The 23827-nt window shown below is 38.5% G+C and overlaps 1 protein-coding gene and 2 long non-coding RNA genes across 3 annotated transcripts in view; 2 read left to right on the forward strand and 1 right to left on the reverse strand.

The window, feature by feature from the left end:
- Positions 1-12200, reverse strand: part of LOC138057411 (von Willebrand factor A domain-containing protein 7-like) — a 35348-nt gene extending 23148 nt beyond the window's left edge. The window contains exons 1-4 of the mRNA XM_068903439.1: positions 11990-12200; positions 8398-8499; positions 6998-7096; positions 6421-6537 (exon numbers count right to left, since the gene is read on the reverse strand). The gene's annotated coding sequence lies outside the window, so the exon portion shown is untranslated. The remainder of the gene's footprint in view (positions 1-6420; positions 6538-6997; positions 7097-8397; positions 8500-11989) is intronic.
- Positions 12201-12271: 71 nt separating this feature from the next.
- On the forward strand, positions 12272-13364 carry LOC138057414 (uncharacterized). Its single transcript, XR_011133664.1, has 2 exons — positions 12272-12530; positions 13021-13364. It is a non-coding gene; the product is annotated as an uncharacterized lncRNA (long non-coding RNA).
- A 6975-nt stretch (positions 13365-20339) lies between these two features.
- On the forward strand, positions 20340-23323 carry LOC138057413 (uncharacterized). The gene is made up of 3 exons (XR_011133663.1): positions 20340-20473; positions 21522-21697; positions 22364-23323. It is a non-coding gene; the product is annotated as an uncharacterized lncRNA (long non-coding RNA).
- The last annotated feature ends 504 nt before the right edge of the window (positions 23324-23827 follow it).

Raw genomic sequence — 23827 nt, forward strand, 5'->3', positions numbered from 1 at the left:
CAACCAATCGATGTTCAAAGGGCTCCCTCAGATCTGAAATTAATGTGAAAGGCACAAGCGGCATTTCACACCCCTGGAAAGAGGCTTGACCAATCAGAACTTACAAAAAAAGCTCAGATAAACCCGTAAGTATACGATTTCGAAGCACGTAAACGTGCAGTCGGTGCTACGCGAGCGAAAACTCAGGGCTTCGGATGATACGTTTATGAGAAGAGAAGGGTTCATTTCAATCCGTGAAATCATATAAGTTGGAGACTCGTTTTCAAAGCGAGGCAAAAGCCACTTCAATGATAGAATTTAACGATCACTGGATTCCACCTCTCTCCCCACCCCCCACCCCCCCAACCCGGGCACAAAACTGACGTGTTTCCGTAATGAACGTACAATGATTTTCAATTACCAACGGACTGCTCACGCCGTAAAACAAAGGTGATCTAAATTTCCAGGACCCTGGTAAAATAATTTTCTCTTTTTCTTCATAAAGTAACATATTTCTAATTTATGCCGGAAAGGAACTAGGGTCGAACTAATGTACGTAGTCACATTCTACATACCATAACGACCTCTGACTGCTTCCGTTTCATCAAATCCTTTCGTTTCCTTAGATTTGCCTCCTAAAAATCAACACTTACAAACTCAATTTGGACATTCCACTACACGAAAGTGCTTCTTTTATAAGATCCAGAAATTTTGCTACCATGGCAACGTGACGTAAGCACTTCACCACATGAACTTCTCTTGAAAGGTGTGTAATGTACAAGCGTCCTCTGCGCTGATATTGAAAACTTAGTGTTGTGACAAAAAGAAGTGAAGGAACCCTTATTTGTAGAGAGGAAAGTGAGAGGGTACAACGGGAAAATATTTGGCCCGAGGTCATGGCGTGCAACGAAATCCTCTAACATCGCATCGCACAGAGGAGTACGTGTTCCTAACGGACCGTATGGCCGTATTACAATGAAAGCTCTCGCAGGGCCGTACAGACTATATGACAATAAAGAAATATGTACTTCCCGCAGTTAGCAGAAGCTAGTCGAAGCGAAGAGTGTTTACACATATATTTTAAATAAGTAAACGATTTACAAGAACAAGAGATTTAAATTCTTCATCGGTCACAAGTACAAATGCAACAAACCGAGGTCTTATAATTTTACTATTAGATTGAGCAAATCGATGAAGTCATCAAATGGAGAAGGGGATCGTGTATATTAACTGTAATCAGGGCTTTAGAGTTACGGCGAATTTTTTGCCACTAACCACAGTCTTGAACACTCTCTTAATACGTGTATTTGAATGGTAAATCTCAGGTAGTAGGGCTGGCTTCTACAGTAACTTATTCCAGTGTTTTATGTGCTACTATGTAGGCTTTAGTACATTTAATATTCTGGCATTATTTTCAGCGTTTTATCAAAGCAAAAGGATAAACAAATGATGGGAACATTATTGTCAAACAAGTATTTACAAATTATGATAAAAACATTTTTACAAAAACTTACTTATGCTGATGCTGTGAAACACTCTGAAAATGCTCTGAAATGCAGGACTATTACCGTGATCATAAACAATGCTGACAGGGTGGTAGGTCTGTGGTGGGTAATTCCTGACAGATCACTGAGTTTGGGATCTGAGACACAAAAACCTGTTTTTGGTTTTTTTGGTCTATTACTTCGAGTATCATTGTTAAGCAAATCAGAAAGAGGTACAAGCATCATAGTGAAACAAATAAATAAACAAATAAGCACAATGTGCTCAAGCCTGGTCTTACTCCAGGACTCGGCCTTAGGCTTTTAGAGATGGTGCAAAAAAAAGTGGTTTTCCAAATTATGCTCGTTTTTACAAATTATGCCAATTTTTCTTAAGATTATTCCTTTTGCAAAGTGAGGGAAACAAGTTCAAAGAATGTAACACGATCGTGTAGCAACACTTTTTTGGTGTCACAAGCTCCTCCGCTATTGTATTTTGATTTCTTTGCCTTCTAAGGACGGTGCCTACTAATTCAGGTATTTTTGTGCGGTGTATGAACATACAGGAAAAGCAGATCTTAACAAGCGTTATCGGAAATACAAAAAGAAAATTGTGGGAAACTACGCATTTTTCAAAGATAATTAATCAACAATATTCATGTAAAAAGCTATGGCGTTCTTTTTTACATGGTTACTCCCGACTTTAATTTCCTTTTGGATACCAAGAACACAAGCTAAATTCAGCTTTCTCCGTATAGTGTTAAACCTGTATTACTGAGCACAACCCATAGTGTCTCGAGATGTGCAGAACGTATGCGCAATAACAATAGTAGGCACCGTCCTTAAGGGGGGTCCTTCTTAACTGTAGACCCTGTTGCTATGTAAACTTCCATCGGCCATTTCTCAAGTTCTAGAACGGAAATAGACAACCCGCTTGGACATATGTGGTTAACAGGCCTTATTCACGATAGCCGCCATGTTGGTTTTCAAATTGTCATGCAAATTAGCCATGTGTTATGTTGGGGGGCAAACATTGGAAAAAAGGTAAATTGCGGAAAATCGGCTCGTCGAGATATTGAAATAACATTGCAAAATGTCCATTTTAGTATTTAGAATTAAGTACCTTTTATAATGATTTTATATCTTTTGATTGCCTTTGACATTTTGACTTTCTACTTCGTTATCTGCTAATTTTTCACTAAAAAAAACGCCGAAGTAACTTGTGTAATGATTGTATTTTACCGCTTGGGTGATAAACATTCAATGAACGTGAAACAAATCATTTGTGTGGCTAACATATTCGTTAAAACCTCTCGAACTTATGTTGTTTGCCCCCTCAGAAGTGTGTAGCTAGTTTGCATGATAATAGCAAATCCAACATGGCGGCCATCGTGAATAAGGTCTATTGGTGAACACTCTCAGTTAATGGAGGTTGACCATATTTGGCGAAGTCACGTGACCACGCGAATTTTCTTCGAAACAGTTATTCACGTGATAAAATATGGTAGTTACAACTACCGGTAATTTGAATTCAAATACTAAATCGGTAACGGAAAAATAACGGATCGAAACAAAAGAGACTGTAAATAATAAACAGCAATCTAATATGTCTCTTCGCGGCTATTTAGGCAGTTGGGGTAAATTGTCCTCCTTTTGAAATTGAAAAAGCTTCCTTGGTCTTATGGCAGAGCCTCAATACGTAAGGCCGGGGGAGCTTTTTTTAAAAAATAAAATGAATGAAATGGAGAGATGTGTTTTTTTTTTTCCGATGATGACTCAGGGATATTCGAAAACCTCCGAGTGCTCCTTTGTAGCCGAATCGAACCCACGACCTTCCGATTGCGGTTCAGATGCTCTGCCACTAAACTATGGGCGACTCGAGGGAGCTTCTAGGCTCAGATAACGGTTGTCCTGCTACGAAGCTAGGAATAAAATTGTCGGAATGGTGCATTCTCCACAGCTATTGTAATGAAAGAAAAGGAAATTGCTTACCCTGGAGAATGTCATGAAGGGATGTATTTTTTTTCCAGATGGTGCCTTGAGGATGCCTAAGATGAAATCGTTTATGCAGATTTCGATGTTCTCAGACCATGTAGGCAGTGCATATGTAGTGCCAGGGCATAATCGGCGATAACAAATGCACTTCCAATTTTCAGCTTCACCACGCAAGAGAGGTGTATCATTAGGTTTATTTTGGAGGTCCTGGCCGCACACCGTCGTAAAATTACAAGCGTGTCGGAATATTGGATAAAGCCACAACTGGTCGTAGAAGATCGTGGATTCGCCAATTATCCCCGAGCTACCATCTGTAATGTTTACTGACCAGCGGTTTCAGATAGGGCTATGTTTCAGTATCCGGTAGTTTTACATAACACATGTAAGAACGGAGTGTGTAGTTTTTGTGATTAAAGATATCGTTGTTTTGTTGGACTTTACTTGTCATTCTTCGACGTGTGGACGTCATACCGTCTATGAACAAGAGCCCATGAGTAGGAGCTTGGTTCTACCATACACGCCCCATTAATCAACCTTTGCGCACATCTCTGCACTCCCCGTCCCCCTCCCCTCGCTCGCTTTGTCGACCCTCAACCCAGCCCAGGCCTAGCCGCGCGAATCCAAGATGGCGACCTCACTACGAATTCCGGTTTTTTCGACCATCCAACGGCCTGCGTGCAGGCTATCCCTTTCTACGATTTGTATATTTTAGCTCTGTAATTGAGCAATTTTTTTTGCAATGAGTTTTAATAAACGGTCTATTATTATGAGTTGCTGTATTGTAAGTGATGGTCCCCTGCTGAAGGATTAGTTCTAAAAATAGAAAAACTACGCGCAAGGTTGACTCAGGGATATCTAGGTGATCTGGTGACGTAATTTGGAAGACTGGGAAGAAATATTTTAACGCCGCAACCGCGCGTGGCTTTAGGTGTTGTTTCCAAACTCCCTGCAGTATTTCCATCGCCAAAACTCAACAGATCATTCCGTGTCTACCACATTTTCTTTTACTGAATGAATATTCAAGTAGACCCGACGAGCTCTGACCTCGCCTCTGCCACGTTGAATTAAAAAATAAGGCCGCGCGTGGTTGTGGGATACGGCGTTAAATTTTTCTCCCCAGTCCTCCGAATTACGTCACCAGATCACCTGGATAGTGCTTAGGAAGGCTCCTATTCATGAGTTCCTGCCATAACTAGCTGCCGAGTGCCGGGAGGCGGTTCCACTATAGAACACCAATTAGGATTTGTACAGAAACAGCCACTTTTGTCAACTTTTTCTTTAGATTTTTGTTGTTCTAGGTAAATGGATAGAAAGCATCACACAGAAATGTCCTCTTGATGTTTGGCTAGGCACTCATTAATTCCCAGAGCTACTCATTTTCAGTTGGAATCGCATGAAATTCACCGATACATATAGATGTCTCAACATGGCGCCCAAAAGGTGAACTTGAATGGCGCCGACCGACACCCGCGTGAACGCAATAGATCCCCTGATTCTGAATAAATTGTATGATAATTTACCCGTGTGCGAAAGAGCGTATGGGCGCGTCATTCTACGGTAATGAGCCATCGAATGCACTTGTCATCAATTCTCAGTCAGGAAGCTTTATGTTTTGGGTGGATATACAATACGATACTAACTATATTTAGGTCCAAAACACTTATCCCTGCTGATAAATGTCATTAGTCTATGCCAATTTTAGCAACATAGCGCATTACTACATTCCATACAAACGGCAGATGTTCAAGAAGGCTGGAAAATTGTAGCAATATGGCGACAATGGAATGCCTCTGAAAGTAGTCTGGAACTCTTATGAATCAATTTTAACGTTAAAGCAGAAAACCTACAGCAGAATAAGAGAGTTTTTCCGAGCCACTTCAGCAGAGTTTTTATCTGCCACAGACAGTTTGTATATGATTTGCGGTTTTCCTGCAATCTTAAACTTCTGACCACGAAAAAGGTTAATTGGCGAAGAATGAAAACCAGGGATGAATTTTTGTAGGTAAAGGACACCGAATTTCCGCTCCAAACTTACACAAAATACTTTGTTTACAGTTTGGTTAAGCACGTCGCGTTGCGTCTCGGTAAAGTAAACTGACGCGTCAAAAATTCACTTACAAAGCAAGTATGTCATGGCCACTCATGCCTAAGTTGAACGCGTATACCATTAATATGGCCTAAGTTGGGCTTCATTTGATTAACAAGCTTTTTTCCTAGGTTTAAAACGGGCTGGGAATGTAAAAGCGGGGGTTTAAGCTACAACAACGGATTTCGCCAACATCCTGAAACAGGTTCAAGTTGAACAATGCCAGTGGGAGAAGCGCATGTGTTGTACGGAGATAAAGAAATCCTCCGGGTTATACAATTCCACGTTCAAGTTCAAGTTTGTTTAAATTTAAAAAAAATACATGTAATTCACATTTTTGAAATATACAGTTGACGTGTGAAGCGAAAGCTAAATCAGGTGTGCAGTGCAACAGAGTAATAAATACAATAATGTTCTTTTTCGGAAACGTTCAAGACAGGCTTTGTTCATCGTCCAATATACAGGATAAGTTGGATTGTTTGCCCAGCAAAAAAAGGGCGGTGTGAAGCAGCTAAGCCTAAAACCTGGAAATATTGAGAGATGAAAATGTCTAGTGGCGCTTTGCCAAAAAAAAAAAAAAAAAAACCAAGGCATTGCTAGAATACTATAGGTCTTCCCTCAAATATGTTAAGATGTGAGGACAGGCGGCCAACTTTTGAAAAAAAAATTATATCATTAACAGCAATGACAGCGGCAAGTGCGTAAGCTTGCCTCCAACAGGCCACGCCCTTGACATGTGCCATTTGTTGAGAATTAGAAGGCGATCTTACTAGAAAGGGCCGGTTAAAATATGTGGCAATGCAAACGCAACAATCACAAAATTGTTTTCATCAGGCAACTGCAAACTTCTTCAATACTTAGTTGTTCAATATTTGTTACCTCTGTCTCGTCGGAAAAACACGTGCTTCATAGCGAGGTCTGGCAACTGCAACTGCGTTCACAAACTCTTGTGAACATTGCATAATCTGCGCGCATTCCAAAGACATCGGCTTTCTCCTGAAAAAGTGACAACATTTTTCAGAAAACCGAGAAGTTTGACCCCAAGCCTCGATAGAAACGGGCGTCTTATGTGTAAATTTAAATTTAAAGAAAGGAAATCTTTGCTAAGGGATGATGAGATACATCATTAGTGATACCCAACTTGACCAATTGTTTGTAATGAGAAACAGTTGGTAAGGTCTCCAGTAAATGAAATTGCGACAAAGCTGTATTTGTAAATAGCTTTTGTAGAAGAGAGGAAGTAGCGAAAGCGAATCAGTCAATTTCTTTCAACTGTAGCATAATTTCGAGCGATTCCAATGTTCACATCTGTTTTCTCCTCCGACTTCTCTTGAATATACCCACACACATTTGATGTTCAATACGTTATTAAAAGTACGATAAAGGTGGAAGTTTAGTCCTACATCGTTGCATTTTCAGAGTTGAAAATTAAATTTCCATAAATGATTTTTCCTACTTCACTTTTATGATCCCTGACGATGGCTTGGCTCAATAATCATCTCGTCCAGCTGCGCTCCAATTTTTCAATCGTATGGTCCAATCTTGCAGGAAGATGCTAAGGTTAAAATAAAAACAAAGTGAAGCGGATTTCAATATCCTTATAAAAACATATTTAAATGCTGCCTTGTTACTATAATCGTCCAATGTTAGATGTGCTATGCATGAAAAATACTTCATCACGATTTTGTTTGTGATTTTGAGTAAGTTCATGCTAGTTCAAAATGGACCGAATGACTCAACCTCAATTCATGACCCAAATGCGTATTCTTTTTCTACTTGAACGTCCCCATTTCACGGAGATTGATGATAAGTAGTCATTTTTCGTTCTTTTAAATACCTTACAATGACCGCATCTGTTATTTTCTATTTCAGGATGTTTCAAATGCGAATTTCAGTTGACAGTCCCCAATGTAGCGCTCCAGCGCTGGAACCACTCCGTGGCACCCAACGATAGTCTCCGGTGAAAAGTGTGTTCGAGAGTATCAAACTGTTGTAAGAATTTTGGTTCTATGTTGCCAAAAAGCTATAGATTTCTTTACTAAAACATTGCCTAAAAGATTCGCAACCAGGGAAAAGTAGTCCCTCATGCTTTCGGAAGGGATATTTTTGCAACTTTTGGCACTTAAAAAGTTCACCTTGCAGTTTCGGATGTGCAAATGGTTTGCTGGGAAGTTCTTAGAAGGTAAAGTTCGGCTAGCTATTTCTGAAATAAAGATATCATTCCCTAAAATTTTCGGACAGTTCAATTTTCAGCTAAGTTATCCGAACAGATCAAATTCTTCTAGGTGATAAAAACATCTCTTTAGACAGTCTTTAAGCATTACAAAGAGCCTAGAAACCTCTCTCGAGGCTTTTCGCTTAATTTGCTTGTTGTGTGCCCTTGACGACTAGGTACTTAAATAAACTTCCTTTCCTTTCTTTTCCTCAGAGGGATTAGCGGCCGTTGTCTAACTGGACAGCTTGCTTGCGTTGAATTGAAACATTCAAAGGAACCGGTGACAACCAAAAACACAGGAGACCACAACAGATCAAAAATCGGGAGAACAAGAAGCTATCAGTAAGTGGCAATTGGTTTCTATAATTATACAGTCGAGAATTTTCTCCATTTTGTTATATAAAAAGCAATTTAAGTGCACGGTCGGTTAATTCTTTTCAAGTAAGGGTAACCTGCTACAAACATAAAAGAGGAAGTTAGAAGTCATCGGAACATCAAATTAAGAAAAAACACTCAAACGCATGGAGCAAAATACGTCCGGGTTACTGACTTCAATACAATCACATTGATAGCAATTTTTAATGGCAAAACGAATCGAAAACAAAACTCCTTAAATATGTGAAATTATCCAGAGCTTTCACCGGCAGATACAGTTCAATTCTTCCATGTCAGCGCAAGCTCGACAACCTTGCATTTCCAAGCTCCTTGTTATTCTCCCTGTTGTTCTGTGCAGAATGCTACCCCTGAAACAAAGTTTGCTCGCAATAAATATGATTGTTCCTAACATCATTGTTGTTGTAAATGGTTTGAACCCAGGAGTCATATCATAAAGTAAAGTACGATCGTCCGGGTGATCGTACTTTACCCCCGGACGATCGTACTTTACTTTATGATCATTGTTGTTGTTGTTGTTGCTGCTGAGTTCTCGAAGGAGTCATTTAGTAAATCCCATGGCGGGGTGTTGACTAATCCTAAGCATCTCGAGCTGTCAAGGGTATTCCCATTGATTTTGACATCACAAGCTCATGATTTATAACCTGTATAGTAAATGCTTTTGAGGTCTCCCAATTAAAGACCTAATTACTAACAGCGAGTGGCCCTAGAAATGTTGAAATTTCTAAGCTTAAAGTGACTACAAACGAGGAGAAGCGGTATTTTAAGAAATATATGAGTTGCTTTTTTTAATCAAAATGTGATGATATTTCTACTGAAAAGTATTTGAAGATATCTATTTCAGAAAATTTGCTCCGTAGTACAGTCCTTAGACAAGCAGAAAAGAAAGAGAACTCACGTCTTCCAATCCAAAAATTCCATTAAACTGATTTAAGCCGTACATATTTCCACAGACAAATGCATGCAATTTAAAATAGAAAGCCGAGAAATTCACAATTGCTTAGCTAGGCGCTTTCCTTTTGTGAGAACTGCCCGGCCAGACCCGTCAGTTTGCAAAAAAAAAAAAAAAAAAAAAAAAAAAGGAACAATTTGAAGGAAAACTTGTATGATAATCCGCCTCGCATTATTCTAGAGGAGGCCTGTGTACCGTCCTCGAAGTGTGTTAATTTGAAGGAGATAAATAGTCTTTCCAAATGCCCAGTCTGGCCGGTCAGTTCTGAGAAATGGAAAGCACTCTAGATTCATTCAATTGTTTATTCTCCACTGAGTAAAGATCATATCATCATCATCATCATATATCTTTATTTACCCTCGGATTTTTAGAGTAGCTTGGTGTAGCTAATATCTCCGAGCATTTACCATCCCAACCATGATACATCACAGAAGACAGACCGCAACACCGGGAACTACATGCCCTATCACTCGAAGCTGTTGTCATATGTCCGTGAAGCTTTGCTTGTGTTGAATAATTGACTGCGATCTGGGAAGACCTTAGTCTCAACTGGAAGGTTAAGAAGCTGACGATTTGAAGAAAACTAGGTTTAGCTATCCAAGTATCGATCGAGAGCGAAAACACTGACTCATAGCGTTTGATCTGATGCAAAAAATCGGTACCATGATTTGGCATTGTTCGAATGTTAAGCGTGCTGTTTGCGAAAACAGTTGAGATGGGTATAGGTGAGGCGTCGAATCGAAAAGAGGGGATGAATTTACCGTGACGAAAATTCAGATTTTTAACCGAATGTTTTCAGCGCAGGTTATGACAAACCGATTTTCTAACGTCTATAACTTTAATAATTTAACTTAACGAAATACTTCCTGATAGGGAAATCTGAAATCAGCCTCTTAAGGTTTCAATCTTTGGACGTTATCCGGCTACGTAGGAACACAGTATGGTTTCAGGTAGCACCATTGACAACAGAATCACAACTTAAATTTGTGGCCTGATCTATTTAGATTATGAGCTTTCATCAAAGTCAAATTCATTAAAGCGGCGTGGCTTTGTTTGTCGTGTAGACAACTTAAGTTCCTGTACATGAACTTTCTTTAGCATGGAGCGAGTTTTATCGCAATATACACTGAGTAGCAATGCGGATTAACAATGCTGTACGTGTTTATCCTCATCACTTAATTGAAATTCTTTATTCCCCTATGGTCGAGAGCATCTGATATTAATAGCAAAAAGGTAGCCTCTGTTAACAGCCTAAACCACTAAAAATAGCAAGGACGCGCAGCGTGTTATCAAGTCTGTCAAGTATTTTGTGAATGTTGTAGGATTTTCACATGCGACATTCTTTCTTTTGCTACCCTAATCATACTTTCTTACTTTAACTTATTCACTTGGATCAGACACCCAGAAATAAAACTTGAATTTAGCCTGAAAATGTGGTCAGTCTTGCTGGAGCACAGGAGAACATATCAGAGTGCACCGCTCTAGTTTTGGGTGTATCCAGAGATGGGAATTCTCCGAATATCTTCCTCTCGTTGCGTTGTTTCCCATTACGAGAAAAATGTTCTTTACAAAACCGTAACTCCATTGATTCTCTTTATTCCAAACCAAGTCAGAAATAAACAAAATAGTTTCCTTGATTAAGCTTTGTTAGATCATTAGTAGAACTTCATAGCACCTTGCCACCGCCAGAGTAGTCTCGTCTTGCATCATGGCATAGAAATCTTTGCTTTTCGTGATAGAGTCGCAAGTTGGGTGCTGACTATTTGGCCATGAAATTCATTGGCATATGGTCTTCAAGATATGCATAAATTTAGTTGCTACTTCGAAAGAATCCATTATAAAGTGAAGACGCAAGTCTACGGAAAGATAAAGTTAAGATTTCCAGTCAATTCCATGGAAGACTCGACTGAGTCGGAATTTGAATTGCATGGCATCGGACGTTGCTGGAACTTTCACAGTGTGGCGATAAAAAAAAAAGACTACATAATTGAACCATACTGACACTTGCCAGAATTTAAGGTTGGAAGTTTGTGGAGATATGAAGAGCGAGTCGTACTGTTACAAACACGACATTGCGCAACCCTGTGAGCAGGAAGGAGGAAACCTGATTGAGTTAAGTCATTCTCAATAAAGTTAGTTTCCTAAATGTGCTCATTTGTCTAGGTCATAAGCATCCAAATCATACTCAAGATTCCTTAAAAATTATCTTTTAATAAACATACTTCCATGTTCTTCATTTGTTAATTGTGTTTCTTTACCTCACTGATGCGAGCAGAATCTATTGACAATTGTTGAAAGCGGTGTCGTTAGATACGTCATGAACTTGGCTTCAAACCGAGCAGTGCAGTTTTGATGCCTTAAATTTCTTCTTTTCTTATGCTAAAGCGGTACTCAGTCATGACTGCAAAAAGTTTGTAATTAAGTCGGATGCTTTGCACGATCCGGATCGATTTTTTTGGGATAAGCATCAGTTGTTGTTGCTTGTTTGCTTTTTCTTTTAGCGGACTTACTGCCAGATCACGGCAGTTGGCAAGTTGTAAATGTAATCTTTCCATACAGTACTACGGTGCAACCATTTTTCATATCTTTGCTTTACTCAGGCGTTAGGGGAAACCAAGACTAGCAAGGCTACTGTTCGCGGAGAGATTCTCTTTTCTACTGATTCGAGACGAAATCTTCTCATAGTTTGCTGATCAGTGCATACCATCATCTTTAGTTGTGCAGTGAATTGTTTGCGTTTAGTTCAGTTTCACCGAATTCAATTCACCATGAGAAATATAAACTTTATATGCTTCCATACACAACATCTAATAATTCAGTCCCATTTATCACGAGAACAAACTGACTGGCCAGACATTTTTGAATGAAGGACAAGAAGTCTTGCCTACCTCCTTCCTTCAGGTACACATAGGTCCGTCTGTCAAAACTCGTTTAGTCTGGCTCTCTTTGCTATACCCTCCTGCTTGCAGAGTGCTTCGATGTTTCCTAAATACTCAGGAAAGTACTTTTCCTCTTTAGAGAGTATCTTGATAGATGCTGGGCTAACATATCTCGAGTGTTTTTTTTTACCTTTTGATTAAAGCGGTCGCCGATTACTTCAATTCTATTTAGTTCTTCGAAGGACGCATTCCAGAATGACGAAGTAAAGCCATGTTATTTAAGCCATTTCGATCTGGAAAATAACGGAATTTCGTCACCGAAGTTTCGAAAGAGAGGCATTTCCTTTCACGGTTATTTTTCCGTGAAAGACAAGGTTATCAAGATTGCGTGAAACCAGAGATTACACATAAGAGGATTTTCAACTAGAAAAATTCGTGAAATGTCAGGCGGAGTCACTATACAAGAGTTAAAAAAATGGCTCATCTGCCACTAGGAACAGTAAAAGGTTTGTTACTCCGGTTTGAAAGTCAATGAATGCAACTTGAAAAGGTAAGATTAAACAAGGGTGTTGAATTGTAACTCCCCATTTGTTGCAGTATTGATTAACACTTTAGAATGGAATGAAGCGATGTCTGATCATCACCCTGGCCGCAATGTGATGCTCAACTTGCATTCAGTATAAGGAAGTTCAATTTTTGCCTCCACTTCTTTTTTTTGTGAACCTTTCATTAGAAGCATTTCCAGTTAGGCAATCACTGTACATCAGCTCAGTCCCAGTTAAAGTTTTTCTAAGACCGTAGAACAAAGTTGAAAATTCGAGAATGTTGTGGACGGTTTTTTGTTTAAGATCTTCACCGCAATATGACAATTATTTAAAAAAATACAACCACACGGTTGTATTTTTTAAATTATTAGTAACACTTGTGCTATCCAGACCAATATGAAAATTCAAATTAAGAAAAGCCAGGAGAAAACGGACACTGCTTTAAACAATAAGTTATGAGGAAATCGTTCTTGGATGTACTTTTCCCTTTTTCAGGCCGGATATAATAACCAGACACAGACTCTTTGATAACGGTGGATGCCCGAGACATAGTATGATGAACTTCTCTACCTACAATAGCTATAACCTGCCAATGGAGCACGTTCTTCAGTCAAGAAATATGGTCAGCTTTTTGTCCTGATGTACTTGCCCGGTGTTGCAATCTTCCTCTCAAATAATTTTAATGTTAAAACTACCAACTGGATCTAAGATTTTAAGCTACATGTACACAGTTGTTCTCAAACTTTTCCGGCCTCAATCCAATAGAGAACTTTCTAAAAAATAAATTGTTTTAATAATTGTTGTTGTTGCATTAAAGATTGAAAGATAAGAAATGTAAATCTTGTATCTTGACTCAACGTTCCGGGCAAAACATGAATATACCATAAAGCCAAATATATTATGTAATTTTGCTTTGTTGGCAACGTTTTGAGGTTTGTTTGCTGTTTTGTTTTCGTGATAAACCGAAGATAGCGATGGCAATCTGAGGACGCAGCCAACAGCAACAAAAGCTCCCTGAATTTTCTAATCTCGATTTTAACAGCAACGAGCTCCTTCGCCAAAATTTTGCACAATCTCGTCTCTTTGGCCAAACACTTTCAGTGCATTGTTGTCCAAAGGTCACTTCTCGAGCTCATCATCGACCGGGATCAGTAACTGAGATGCGCAGTGTCGTCTACGCATCCGACGTCATCAAAGGAGTTTTTTGCATAGGACAACTATGCAAAATTCAAGTGAAAGGTAATAAAGACAAAAAAGGAATGGTGTATGGCCACGGTCTTTGAAAATTTATATTGATTCAAACACTTTCTGAAAAGATAGGAGTCTCATAACACTGATTTCGACGGAAAGCACTTTTTAGTGGTATTATTCAATTCACTTGTGTTGACCCCTTGAGATTTCTGAAAATTGAAAAGAAAGGGGTGAATATGCACCCAGCTAAGTGCTACTAAGGCACCGGTCATTCTTCTCCACTGAAGAGTGAACTCCCCGGATACGAAAACAGGAGTTTTTTTTCCCCGTGTATCTATGAGTGTGGTTCTTGAAATTCTGGATTTCCGCTATGCAGATATGTCGAGACAAATAACGCCATGATAACAATCTTACCGGTAGTTTGTCTGGCAACACTAAAGAGAAATTACAAGAATGAAAAAAAAAGTGACATAAAGAGAAAATTCGGTTTATCGGCCGGAAATCTGCAACCAGGTTCTTAAAGTTCTTTTACCCAAGAAATGTCCATGCGGTTCTTAATTACTGAACAACTCACTTTAGAGTCAACATAACATATCCTCCGGACGGAGATTGTGTGAATCAAGCTCGTTAATGTACTATGAGCCTTCTCCTTCGATACTAGATGGCATTAAAGAATTTCGCGTTTACGGGAGTGAACTGGTTGCTGCTATCAAAAGCTCTTTAAACAAAGTTATATTTCCGACTTATTGACGAAACATACAGCTAGAGAGTCAAGGAATATTATTCCTTAGGAGTGTAGATTTAATGGGTAAAAAAAGTACATTGAAAGGTCAAATACAACATTAAAAATGAAGCATACCAGTGATACCGCAAAATTTACTCCGGTTAATTCTCAAGAATTTCCTTGAGAGACCATGACGCACCAGATGGGCAACCGTTCGTTATGTCTTAAGAATTCTTTTGTGGTCGCCCACTCGAGGTAAAAAATCCAACTTTATCGGCTTCTAAAGACTAGGTTAATCTCATTTAAGAGCTCTTGACCCGGTTTTTTCTTAATGCCCGGATATATGGGTGATGTTAATGAATTGTTTACTTAAGGAAATTATGTAAAGCCAGCTTAACCCTGAACTCTAAAAGTCATTGCGTCGTTGAATATAATATAAACAAACTCATTATCTACAAAGTTAAATCAGAGATAGAACGTCCCTTACAGGTTTATTCAGTGATCCCTCCACCATAAAATACACTTGAAATCGGCGGCGCGCTTAACCCATGCAAATTCTTCGAAGGCTTCTCCTGCAGAAGAAAACCATGATCATGACGACTTCAGTGATTGTCATTAGCATATGAAAGAAATTCTTTACTCACTAATGTGCTTTGTTGAATCTTTTTTTTGTCTGTATCACGAGCAAATAACCTAACTATCTAATTTGAGCCTTGGCTTTATCTTTAATTGAGGTTTCCGCCGGTTCAGCCCAGGATTTCACTTCGAAAATGAAAATTCATGATTTTGAGCATTTTGGCCAAATTTCAGAATGAAATCTTGGAACTGCCAAAAATTACGATAATTAGCCAATCTCAATTAAACGAGTTTTAGACAACAAAAAAATGCACAGGAACAGGCTGAATAAAAGGCTTTGTAGGAGACCGAAACTTGTAAAACACGTTTTATATCAAAAATCGTGCGGCGATGAAGATGAAGATACTAATGTTTCGTGAGCTCTTTTCCTGCCTCTCTCTCAGTTTGCATTAGAAAGAATTTTCAATGAGCATTAACAGAGAGCGAAATATTTGATACCTGTAGAGAAGTTTAACATGCAATGAAACATGTAAGTGCTCCGATTTTAAACATTGTGGTAAGTAACCCGCATTCACATGTAATTATCAAAAAGGAAGCATCAAATGAATGGCACAACTGATGTTCATTGTTCGTCATCTAAATGCCCACACCCTTAGCTGGTATTCATCCCAAATGACAAACTGCAGAGGAGTGAAAATGACTACTTAAAAATGAACTCCTTATGCAACCTTGCTGAGCGATTGACGATGAACAGCAAATGGCGCTAAAAACGGACAAGGATAGTTGTGCTTTCATATTAATCCTCGGAATATTTCAAAAACAAATTTAATCCTTACCACCAACAAAAGCTTTGACTCCTCCAGGGGTCGCTGTTGTTCAACGTAAGAATACGCAACTACCTCATTAACTTTCGCCAATGTAAATGATGGGCGTGTAAATCCTGTTTTTGTAGGTGAACCACAAATCTCATTATATAGTTTGCAAATAAAGAATCCTTGCGATTTGCTCGTAAGTTTGATTCCTGTGAAAGCTTGTGCACAAAAATATGACTTGGTTTGCCTTGCTTTCACTTGGCTCGAGGTAGGTAACCGATTAAGACAACTATTGAGTCACTGCAGCATTCATTCACACTAAACGAGTACTTCTCAGTTTCAACGTTGTAGTATATTAGTTGGAAGAAACACCCAACACAGGTCTACGAACAATTTATAGAAGTATCTACACAATTTGGCAAAGTCACTTTTGCTGTAATTCAGTTGCTGGGCATTGCTGCAGATATGATTAAAGTATTTTGGATCAATTCAGAGGTGGATGACACAAACCCGTGTTGTTAATCATCTCTGCTGAGGCCAAAGTTACACTATTATCCACGAACAATTTTAACATCAATTGATTAAATTATACTATTTTTGTTTTTTAACAACACTACAAACAGTAAAAAGCAGGATTTTACTCTGGTTTCCGTGTCTAGTATGTTACAACGCTTGCCTAACATTCGCTCTGAGTGACTATTCACAAAGATGGCATGGCCAACCCAGTGTCATTTGGTGTTTCTCTGAGAAAGCTCAACTTGTTTGTATCACTATTTTCAACGTGCTAATTAAAAATGCTTCTGAAATCTTAATGTACGATATAAAATCAATGAATGGTTGCAAAAAGACCCTTGGCATCGATAGAAAATTTTTGTACATGAGGTTCTAGAGAGTAAATTCAATCATGCAGAATCATTGCATTTCCTGTCCTTTTCTTTTCAATACAAGTCATCGTGACTGGCAATTTTATTTTACTTATCAGTCCTAAAACGGACTTCGCCAGACTTAATGGTGACTGTGGAAAACGAGTGATCTTTTTCGTTACACTTGATTCATGCAGTATCACAGGGATTTCTACGGTCAATTTCCTTTTAAATATTCATGTCGCCGACTGCCATTGATGAAAGTCGTCGAGTGCTGACATATCGGATTTAAAGGTGGAAAGATCGAGCAGTCTTGTCTCTCAGATTCGAGAAAGCGAGCAGAAATGAATCATTTTGCAGAATCTTAACTGAGTTGGTTTTTGTCTCCCAGTGGGCGATTTCCTTAATCACTAGAATTAAAGATGCAATCAGGATCAGCGTAACAACTTATCGCCCGTTCACTCCCTCAAATTTGCCACTCTCTCACAACCCAAGCCCAAAAGATGACTTCAAAATTTCCATCATGTGAATACTTCAATAGCTTATTTAAGAATAAAATGACGTGGTGACTGCCTATATATAACGGGCTACAAGCATGCATACTTTTGCAGATCACAAGAAACTTGGAAAATACAACGCATTCAAAAACGATTCGTAATCAATTCGAAGCGGGGTCGCCATACAAAAGGTATCAATTTGCTCCAATTGTGAGAGTTATTTATATTCGATCTTCATTTCTAGAAGACATATAGTATTACTTTGCTAATACTTTGTGTCGATGTGCAACAACAAAAATAGTAGCCGCGTGTCGTCATACGATAGTCGCGAAAGTTTTGAATGTGGGCGTCGCTGTGAAGAAGTAGGCATCAAGAGAGTTCTTTTCCCTAACTCTTCTTAGCACGTAATGCATCATGCTGGCAAGAACGTGATATGATCAAAAATTTACTAGACACTTTTGCGGGTGACAGTGCCGGCAGATGATTGAAAAACAGTTTAGACCCTCACCTTTGAGGATGGAATGCTTGTAACTATTTGGTTCGGAATAAACTGGAATTTTATGACACATGACGGCGGCGATGTTTGCAAACAAAAAAAAAAGGTGTTAAAAAATTCACAATGACTTTTTTACAACACGATTAACATTCTTCATTATAAGGTCCATAGATATGAAAATGGCAAAACGTTTTGTCCCGGAATACAACCAATTTTTTTTTTTTTGTGGGAAGCCACTGATATGGTCATCGCTCCTATAGAGAGTGCCACAAGGCATATGTCTTATATGTCCTTTGCACGTGTGCGCGGATGGATTTCTTGTGCAATGGTTACCCTCAAACGCGACTACTGCCAATTTTAAAAGTATCCTATTTGAACGGCTCACACATAACCAACATAAATTTTAGCACGTGTCAAAATATCCAATAGCCTGAAATTCCTGATGGTCTAAGCCTTAGTTAAGAGGAACAGTTCTTTGTAGTGTTTTAACTTCAACATTTTATCACGTCAAATAATAATTCCTCCCCCGCATTTGCTGAAGGTACAAGATATTACTTAACTATATCAGTCAAGCAATTATAGCCGAATATTACAAACTGAACTTCGACCTTTCTTATCTGAATTTTATGGCCATGCGAATAACGAGGATCCCCTTACATATTTATTCCCGTCTGGAGCACGGTTCCACCAAATAGCAAACCTCAGATTACTATTGACAGTGATTGGCAAATACCTCAACGTAAAGTTGTCCTCAACGATCCTTTTGTTGATTTAAGTGCCACTTTTTATCACAACGACTTGATAATGACTCCTTTGTTTGTAAACGAATTAACGCGTCTTTAAGAGTTTGCACGATTGTGTCAACGAGCTCTTCAAATATATCTCTAAATAGAGTAAACATACCTTAATATTATCCATAAAGGTCATGGGATCACGAGTGCAAATGATTCCGTTTTGCACCACCGCAAACTGTCTTCCAGTATAAATCATCATAGCCTTCCATTCTCGGTCGCCCCAAGCATTTTTTGCAGCGTCACGTATTAGCGAATAGGTTTTCTGAATTATTTCCGAGATACCTCACACGAATTTCTCGTCATCAAGGGCGGATATTACGTTAAAGAAGTAAACAGTCTGTGTTATTTCCTATATTTATCGCCATATTCCCCAAACTGACTGGCCTGGAAACAAAAAGCGTTTGGATTCTTTTCATGTATTTAAAGCTAACTTGCGGTTCAATGTTTTTAAAACTATTAAGAAAACGACTAATTTTGAGCAGATAGAATTTATACCACAGGCTGTTTTGATGAATTAGCTATTTTTTCAAACTTACATAGTTTAACTGCCTAACTTAAGTCGATTTTTTTTTTAATATCGCAATGTTATTTTTCTGGAAAGCCTTCGTTTTGTTGAAAGAACTGATAAGTTAAAATGAAAAAGATTTCAAGAATTTTGCGGTGGAGTCGAAAAACTGATTGACCTAAGCCGGGTTTACACGACAACCTTTTTGGCAGAGTATCCGTTTGAATTTGGTCTACCCGCTACCGCCCACACCCGTACGTTTTGGGGCACTGGTCCGCACTGGTGCCAAGAACACTTCCATTTACACCACAAAAATGGAGGGAACCAGGCCGTTTTTTTTTAGGGACTGGAAGCAAATTCGAACCGGTACCGTGTTAATAAGGTGGTCGTGGAAACCGGGCTTTAGACAAAATTTGAAACATTGGCTAATAATCAGCTGAATCTCTGTTATGAATATAACCTTTTATCTCTAGTTAATCCAATTAAAAAAACTTGATTTTGAAAGAACTCGCAATGGAGCTAACACTTGATTGAATTAAGAAACTATTATAAAAATTGCCATGTGAACAGATTTTAAATGGCTTGGAATCCTCTGAAATTCTTTTTCCTTATAAGGGAATCACTTCTTGAGGCAGCAAAAGTTAAAGATACCTAGTTAAAAACTCAACCAACCATATACAGCATTTTGAGCCCCGGGAACATAAAAAGACAACTAAGTTCTTGAGAATGTCCTTATACTTTATTTTTGGCGGAATTGTATTGGAAAAAGGAAAGAAATTTCCTTCAGATTGTTTTAATAAAGGATTAATGACACGAATGGAGAACAATGTAATTGACTCGTGCCACATGGGCGACTCTTCAAGGCCCCGAAAAATAATTAATCGTAAAAAGAGTGAACTGATGATAGTATAAAAGCTGATCTTTTAACATATTTAGAAAACTTAAGGACCATGTTATAATTAGATCGCAAGCTGGATTGCTCCGAAAGTTAGATCCTCGAGAGACAAACGCCAGGTCCTTACGCCTATGACAGAGCGGCAGGAAATCGAGACATGACAGACATAAAATTTAAAATGGTTAGGGATTATATATATAGTATCAGAAAATTTTGTCGAGCTTACTCATGGCTCAAGACTCATGTTTGAGTAACCTTTTGTCGAGGGTTCACAGAGAAAAAGATTAATCGTTGAAATGAGGAAGATTTAAAATTCCTAAAGGTGTTTTCAACTTTGTGAGTATGACATGTGCAAGTGATCTTTTCCTGCTAAAGCAAAATAACTGTCATGCCGCAATGACGCTAAACTGATTGATTTCACAAGTAAATGTGGGTGGGACTTTGCTCGCTTGGCTATAAAACAGAGGGTTGTCTTCTGTAACACAGTTTAACAAAACATCGAGTTTGAACTTTCGAGCACCTCTGAAGTCTGTGGAACATATTTTTTTACAAGAAGAAAGGCTCCATTTTCCCTACAACAACTTTGTGCAAAAAGGTATGTGTTTGTAACCAAGTCTTGTTAAGTAACTTTTCAGCATTCTTGTTTATGTCGATATCGATTGTAACGAAGACCTAACCCTTGGAACACACAAGCTTGCTTCAGTCTAAATTTGACTGAAATAGGATAAAAAAAATTCTTAACAGTGCCTGGGCAAACTGTCATAAAAGCCGTCAATTAAGTACCTTATCTAATTGAAGCCTACACTTCAGATAGTTTCTCGAAATGGCCAGTTTTTTCGTTTTCTCATGGTTCGTGTGTGTTTCTGGATAAACCTTTCGGATGCACATTGGGACCCACACGACACCTCAAAGCTTGAATCTTGCAGTTTGTTTGTTATTCCATTTCGTCTAGGAAGCATGTCAAAAGACCAGCTTTTTTAATAAGCGGATCATAGTTTTCCAGTTTTCGGGATTAAAGAGTTTTTCAAGCCGCATTAAAGAGTTTTGTAATAACAAACTTGGAGTACGCTTGAATAAAATCAGTAGTGCCGGGACGTGAAATGTACTGTCACGGCGTATGCCTTTGTTGATCCGTTGCTCAGCGTGGAACGTAGGCGGTATAATTAAGTCGACAAGTAATGTCAGTTAAAATGCGATAAATCGATCAAATACATGACACTGCACGCTTAATTATTTATGTAAATGGCGAAATCGACATGTGCCTCACTTGAGGATGCCGCCTAAAGGAAACAACGTATAACTACACGGCATAGGAAGTTTCAGAGGCAAAATGCATGTTCGGTTTAATTACCAAACATTTTTGCACGACATGAGAGAAACCGACGGTTTTACTGGTACTTGATGATACCATCACAAATATAGTTGTGGCAGAAAACTTGATATATACTTACCAATAACATCGAAGATCTAGTCTTCGTGGCAACTCCATATCTGGTATTTCAATAACAAAGTTAAGGTCGAGAAGAGTTTTTAATTCTTAATCCTGTTACATTTGGGGGCGTTAAATCCCTTGCAGAATGAAACAAGTTTAGTTCGCCATTGGTTCACCCAAGGAGCTAAAATATTTGTTTCCTTTCTTTCAGTTAGTGAAACAATCTGTCTGAAGTACTTCCGTTGAGGAACTATCTTACAATGAAGGCGTTAAGCACTTATGCAATCGTTGCATTCCTTCTGTTGGTGTCATCAGCAATGCTAACATCTGGAAGACCAAGATTTGAAAGGCAAGAACTTCGAGAGAAAAGACGTATATTGAAGGCAAGTTTGCAAAATTACTGAAAAAAAAATGTTTTTCCTACAATTAACCGTTCCTAATTATAATGCATGGTAGAAACTGACTAGCAGTAACCGCAAAATGGTCAAAGTTCCTTGAACGGGTTACCTCTGTGAGATTAGTCATGAACTATGGAGTTAATGTCGACTTGAAAAGATTACTACTAGCACTTCAACTTAGCCTTTGACAATTTACTCTTTTGATGGTAACCGGACTTACAAAGATAGCTGCACACTGACACCGGCTTCTTGACATTCCAAAACTATACTGTTAAATGTGTGGCAAGTTCACCAGTCCAGATTAATGAGACAATTAACCGTTTATCCGTTGCCAGATGCAACAATTTAACTCTTTTGGGGGATTAAACAGAGTTTCGATGAGGTTAACACCGTGTTCCACGTCATTATCATTTAATGCCAATCATAGTTATATATTGCCGCACTTTTGCAACTGTCATACTGAACTAAGTACAGAAATTGATAGTACTTGGGAGTGGTACTTTACTCCCTATACTCCACCTTAGATACTGGCCCTTCTGTGACGTCAAAGTCAAGCTATTAACGGCTACTCTCATGCCCGGTCCAAATATTAACTGGATTAGTAAAAAAACGTTCTGAACGAACTATTAATGTTTGCTATCTATCTTTTAGGAAGCACTAATGGCTCGAGCTTCAAACAAAAACGGAAATAAAGAAATCCAAAGAGAAGAATACCAATCCGACTTCTTTGAAAAGCTGTTTAAATTGAAAGACTTCGAACCTGGCCTTAGTGTAATGACAACCAACCCACCAACTTTGTCCGTGTCCGCACATGCGCAGTCCGAGACAACTACAGAAAGTAGTCGTCAAGCCAAGATACGTGTGCGAAGGCGGTGCTTTGCCGGTCAGTGGCCTGGGTGCCGTAAACCAACAAAAAAAACCATTCCAAGGAACAGACACCATCAGCGAAAGCACGCCAATCACACATGACGCCGACAATAGATAAACGAAAACCGTGAGGAAAAATTCAATGGATATTAATTGTGGACAATAACCATGGAAAAGAACTCCTCTGAAAATTTTGCGTTTGTTACACAAAACAAAAACAATTTACCCCTTGCTTGTGACAACAGTGTTAAAGACTTTGTGAATGCTCAATATCAGAGTTATTATTTACATTATTGGATAATTCAAATAATCCCCAAAGTCTAAATTTGGAAGGATAAATCACGTGTATTGAATTCAAAGCAAATTCTCAAGGTTTGATGTAAGTTTGCGTATGTGGCGTTGAACTGAGAACCGACGATACGAAAATACGATGATTGAGTCAGGGCCAGACGTTCTTAAAAAAAGAATTCACATTTTGTCTTATCTTTTAACGGAGGCGACAATGAAAAAAAACCAGCAAATAAGTTGCAATTTTCTATTGTTTTTAATTTGACAAGTTCAAAAAATTTAAGCCTTAGGCAGTTTGGATTTTTGACATTTAGATTTTATCTTCCAAAAGTATAGTACAATTCGTAAAAAGGTAGAAATGAGATTTGAGTATTTTATTTATTATTGACCAATATTACGGTAGACGGTTACGCTGTATTTATGATAGTAGATAAATGGAATAAAACAGATTTTTAAGGAATTCCAGAGGGAAGTGTTATCATCATTGCTTTTCGTGCTTTCAATCCCTACAAAATTATAATAGAGCTGTTTTCAATTGAGTATCGAAAGTAATTAGCGAATTGCTTTGTTTTTGCATTACTTCACTCAGTTATTGGTTCAAAGTACTCGTGTCACTTTTTCAACCCACGAGAAGTGAAACCAAAATCGCGCGTGCACATTTTCCCGCGCGTTGTGTCGACTACGTGTAATTACTTCGAGTTTTGATTGGTTTACCGGATTGAAACTCCCTCTACACCGTTTCTTATTGGGAATAACAATGCCATTACCCCTGGTTAGATATTATCTGTGCTCGACTTTAAAATCAATAGCCAATAGCTCTTATAGGCTCAACAGATTCTTTGCAACTTCCTTTTATCTTATGAAAGCATCATCAGGATCTGATTCAGCACTTTGGCCAACGTTTAAAAACTATACCTCTCATGCTTAAAATTCTTTTTATGTCGTTTTAGGGTTGACAGGGATT

Source organism: Montipora capricornis, chromosome 7, assembly GCF_036669925.1.
Source record: "Montipora capricornis isolate CH-2021 chromosome 7, ASM3666992v2, whole genome shotgun sequence".
NCBI lineage: Eukaryota > Metazoa > Cnidaria > Anthozoa > Scleractinia > Acroporidae > Montipora > Montipora capricornis.